This window comes from Triticum urartu, chromosome 3, assembly GCF_003073215.2.
Source record: "Triticum urartu cultivar G1812 chromosome 3, Tu2.1, whole genome shotgun sequence".
NCBI lineage: Eukaryota > Viridiplantae > Streptophyta > Magnoliopsida > Poales > Poaceae > Triticum > Triticum urartu.
The window spans coordinates 128,316,596-128,322,380 of NC_053024.1; positions in this window are offsets into that span (position 1 = coordinate 128,316,596).

Sequence of the window (5,785 nt, forward strand, 5' to 3'; positions counted from 1 at the left end):
CACTAGTTCGATGAAGACATGGTGATACAAGTGCAATATGGATGATAGATATAGGTTTTTGTAATCTGAAAATATAAAAACAGCAAGGTAACTAATGATAAAAGTGAGCACAAATGATATTGCAATGTGTCGAAATAAGGCCTAGGGTTCATACTTTCACTAGTGCAAGTTCTCTCAACAATAATAACATAATTAGATCATATAACTATCCCTCAACATGCAACAAAGAGTCACTCCAAAGTCACTAATAGCGAAGAACAAACGAAGAGATTATTGTAGGGTACGAAATCACCTCAAAGTTATTCTTTCTGATCGATCTATTCAAGAGTTCGTACTAGAATAAAAGCTTAAGACGCATATCAACCAAAACCCTAATGTCACCTAGATACTCCAATGTCACCTCAAGTATCCGTGGGTATGATTATACGATATGCATCACACAATCTCAAATTCATCTATTCAAACCAACACAAAGTACTTCAAAGAGTGCCCCAAAGTTTCTACCGGAGAGTCAAGATGAAAACGTGTGCCAACCCCTATGCATAAGTTCACAATGTTATGAAACCCGCAAGTTGATCACCAAAACATACATCAAGTAGATCACGTGAATATCCCATTGTCACCACAGATAAGCACATGCAAGACATACATCAAGTGTTCTCAAATCCTTAAAGACTCAATCCGATAAGATAACTTCAAAGGGAAAACTCAATCCATTACAAGAGAGTAGATGGGGAGAAACATCATAAGATCCAACTATAATAGCAAAGCTCGCGATACATCAAGACCGTGCTGAATCAAGAACACGAGAGAGAGAGAGAGATCAAACACATAGCTACTGGTACATACCCTCAGCCTCGAGGGTGAACTACTCCCTCCTCGTCATGGAGAGCGCCGGGATGATGAAGATGGCCACCGGAGAGGGATTCCCCCCTCCGGCAGGGTGCCGGAACGGGTCTAGATTGGTTTTCGGTGGCTACAAAGGCTTGCGGCAGCGGAACTCACGATCTAGGTTATGTTCTGGGGGTTTCTGTATATATAAGAGGTTTTGGCGTCGGGAACAAGTCAGGGGGGTCTCCAAGGCGGCCACGAGGTAGAGGGCGCGCCCCCCACCCTCGTGGGTGCCTCGGAACTCTTCTGGCCCATCTTCGGTGCTCTGTGGGCTTCTTCTGGTCCAAAAACGATCTCCGTGAAATTTCAGGTCAATTGGACTCCGTTTGGTTTTCCTTTTCTGCGATACTCAAAAACAAGGAAAAACATAAACTGGCATTGGGTCCTAGGTTAATAGGTTAGTCCCAAAAAACATATAAAATAAGCATATAAAACATACAAGATTGATAATATAATAGCATGGAACAATAAAATTATAGATACGTTGGAGACGTATCACGGCCACCGGCGCCTACCCCTCCTCCTCGCTGGATTCGGTATCGCCCTCCTCCTCCGTCCTCCCTCCACTCGCCGCCGGCCGGCCCCTCCTCGCTTCGCCTTCCTCCTCCGTCCTACTCTCTCCTCCCTCCTCCAGTCGCCCCTCCTTCTCCCTCCTCCCTCCTCCCTCCTCCATCCGCAACCCCTCCTCCCTGCTACATTTTGATTTAGTAGGCTAGTTCATATGCAACATTTTGATTTAGTTGATATGATTTAGTTGATTTAGTAGGTTAGTTGATTTAGTTGATTTATAACATTTTGATTTAGTTGATTTAGTAGTCTAGTTGATTTAGTTGATTTATAGAACATTTTGATTTAGTTGATTTAGTATGCTAGTTGATAGCTCTGAAGATTTGGCACCACCTAGCTAGATGCTTGGAAAGAAATGCACCATTTTATTGTTATTTTTTTCTGTACATGGATAGCTAGATGCTTTTGTTTTTCTGTAATAAGTTATTTTTTGGAAAAATGTAGGTGCCAATTTAGTTAAATTTTCCACTTGTTTTTTAATCAATTATCTTAGGCAATAGGTGCCACCACCTCATTTGGTAGATATTTGTGAAAAGTTTTTTCGGCAATAGGTGCCACTGAAATGCTTTAGTAGGTGGTACCTTGTCATCTTATATGTTACTACATCTTAGGATTATAATTGTCCATCAAATTGCTTCTCATGGAAGAAGAACCAAATCTTATTAGGCAAGATTTGGCATTTGCCTGCTAGCTGTTGGTTCTATTCTAGAAGGTGTTAGTAAGTTATGAAAATATAAATGAAGAAGAACCAAAAATATCACATGCTACTGTTTTTATTTCCTGTGAAGTGGATCGTTAATCCTTTGCTCATATTGCTTTAGGAAAATGGCGTCACCACCACCACCACCATGTCGACTGTGCAAGTCAAGGTGCGCCAGCAGCCTTGCAACTGGCAAGCTGTTCGGTATCTACTTCCAGCCGAGTTTTCGTCATGCGGCGATAAGAAATTATATGAAATGTAACAACTATTTTTTTAGTGTTGGCATTACTGCATTGTGTCATTTTGCTTTTTTTTACACAGATCGTCCCATGCAATGTGAGGTTGAAATTCAACAAGCTGACAGGAGACACTATGACATTTGAGACTCCTGGGGGCCGTACACTATGGAGGTCGAGAAAGGACGCAGTATGTCGTAGATTGGAGGAGATGGATAGGCCCGTTTCCTCGCCCGCATGCGTCTTACTGGTGGTGAGTTGATCAGCTTCTCCTTCAGAGCAGAAAGTGAAGGAAATATGCCCTAGAGGCAATAATAAAGTTATTATTTATTTCCTTATATCATGATAAATGTTTATTATTCATGCTAGAATTGTATTAACCGGAAACATAATAATGTGTGAATACATAGACAAAAAACAGTATGTCACTAGTATGCCTCTACTTGACTAGCTCGAGTTGATCAGAAGATGGTTTAAGTTTCCTAACCATAGACAAAGAGTTGTCATTTTGATTAATGGATCACATTCATTAGGAGAATGATGTGATTGACTTGACCCATTCCGTTAGCTTAGCACACGATCGTTTAGTATGTTGCTATTGCTTTCTTCATGACTTATACATGTTCCTATGACTATGAGATTATGCAACTCCCGTTTACCGGAGGAACACTTTGTGTGCTACCAAACGTCACAACGTAACTGGGTGATTATAAAGGTTCTCTATAGGTGTCTCCGAAGGTACTTGTTGAGTTGGCGTATTTCGAGATTAGGATTTGTCACTCCGATTGTCGGAGAGGTATCTCTGGCCCTCTCGGTAATGCACATCACTTAAGCCTTGCAAGCATTGCAACTAATGAGTTAGTTGCGGGATGATGTATTACAGAACGAGTAAAGAGACTTGCCCGTAACGAGATTGAACTAGGTATTGAGATACCGACGATCGAATCTCGGGCAAGTAACATACCGATGACAAAGGGAACAACGTATGTTGTTATGCGGTCTGACCGATAAAGATCTTCGTAGAATATGTGGGAGCCAATATGAGCATCCAGGTTCCGCTATTGGTTATTGACCGGAGACGTGTCTCGGTCATGTCTACATAGTTCTCGAACCCGTAGGGTCCGCACGCTTAACGTTTCGATGACAGTTATATTATGAGTTTATATGTTTTGATGTACGAAGGTTGTTCGGAGTCCCGGATGTGATCACGACATGAGGAGGAGTCTCGAAATGGTCGAGACATGAAGATTGATATATTGGAAGCCTATGTTTGGATATCGGAAGTGTTCCGGGTGAAATCGGGATTTTACCGGAGTACCGGGGAGGTTACCGGAACCCCCCGGGGGGAGGTTAATGGGCCTTAGTGGCCTTTGGAAGAGAGGAGAGGCGGCCAGGGCAGGGCCACGCCCCTCCCCCTAGTCCGAATAGGACAAGGAGAGGGGGCGGCGCCCCCCTTCCTTCCTCCTCCCTCCTCTTTCCCCCTCCCAAGTCCTAATCCAACTAGGAAAAGGGGGGAGTCCTACTCCCGGTGGGAGTAGGACTCCTCCTGGCGTGCCCCTCTCCTGGCCGGCCGCACCCCCCTTGCTCCTTTATATACGGGGGCAGGGGGCACCCTAGAGACACAACAATTGATGTTTGATCTTTTAGCTATGTGCAGTGCCCCCCTCCAGCATAACCTCGATAATACTGTAGCGGTGCTTAGGCGAAACCCTGTGTCGGTAGAACATCATCATCGTCACCACGCCGTCGTGCTAATGAAACTCTCCCTCAGCACTCGGCTGGATCGGAGTTCAGGGATGTCATCGGGACTGAACGTGTGCTGAACTCGGAGGTGTCGTACGTTCGGTACTTGATCGGTCGGATCGTGAAGACGTACTACTACATCAACCGCGTTGTGCAAACGCTTCCACTGTCGGTCTACGAGGGTACGTGGACAACACTCTCGCCTCTCGTTGCTATGCATCACCATGATCTTGCGTGTGCGTAAGATATTTTTTGAAATTACTACGTTCCCCAACAGTGGTATCAGAGCCAGGTTTTATGCGTAGATGTCATATGCACGAGTAGAACACAAGTGAGTTGTGGCGATATAAGTCATACTGCTTACTAGCATGTCATACTTTGGTTCGGCGGTATTGTTGGATGAAGCGGCCCGGACGACATTACGCGTATGCTTACGCGAGACTGGTTCTACCGACGTGCTTTGCACACAGGTGGCTGGTGGGTGTCAGTTTCTCCAACTTAGTTGAACCGAGTGTGGCTACGCTCGGTCCTTGCGAAGGTTAAAATGGCACCAACTTGACAAACTATCGTTGTGGTTTTCATGCGTAGGTAAGAACGGCTCTTGCTAAGCCCAGTAGTAGCCACGTAAAACTTGCAACAACAAAGTAGAGGACATCTAACTTGTTTTTGCAGGGCATGTTAGTGATGTGAATATGGTCAAGACATGATGCTAAATTTTATTGTATGAGATGATCATGTTTTGTAACCAAGTTATCGGCAACTGGCAGGAGCCATATGGTTGTCGCTTTATTGTATGCAATGCAATCGCCCTGTAATGCTTTACTTTATCACTAAGCGGTAGCGATAGTCGTAGAAGCATAAGATTGGCGAGACGACAACGATGCTACGATGGAGATCAAGGTGTCGCGCCGGTGACGATGGTGATCATGACGGTGCTTCGGAGATGGAGATCACAAGCACAAGATGATGATGGCCATATCATATCACTTATATTGATTGCATGTGATGTTTATCTTTTATGCATCTTATCTTGCTTTGATTGACGGTAGCATTATAAGATGATCCTCACTAAATTATCAAAGTATAAGTGTTCTCCCTGAGTATGCACCGTTGCGAAAGTTCTTCGTGCTGAGACACCACGTGATGATCGGGTGTGATAGGCTCTACGTTCAAATACAACAGGGTGCAAAACAGTTGCACACGCGGAATACTCAGGTTAAACTTGACGAGCCTAGCATATAACAGATATGGCCTCGGAACACGAGACCGAAAGGTCGAGCGTGAATCATATAGTAGATATGATCAACATAGTGATGTTCACCATTGAAACTACTCCATCTCACGTGATGATCGGACATGGTTTAGTTGATATGGATCACGTGATCACTTAGAGGATTAGAGGGATGTCTATCTAAGTGGGAGTTCTTAAGTAATATGATTAATTGAACTTAAATTTATCATGAACTTAGTACCTGATAGTATCTTGCTTGTCTATGTTGATTGTAGATAGATGGCCCGTGTTGTTCCGTTGAATTTTAATGCGTTCCTTGAGAAAGCAAAGTTGAAAGATGATGGTAGCAATTACACGGACTGGGTCCGTAACTTGAGGATTATCCTCATTGCTGCACAGAAGAGTTACGTCCTGGAA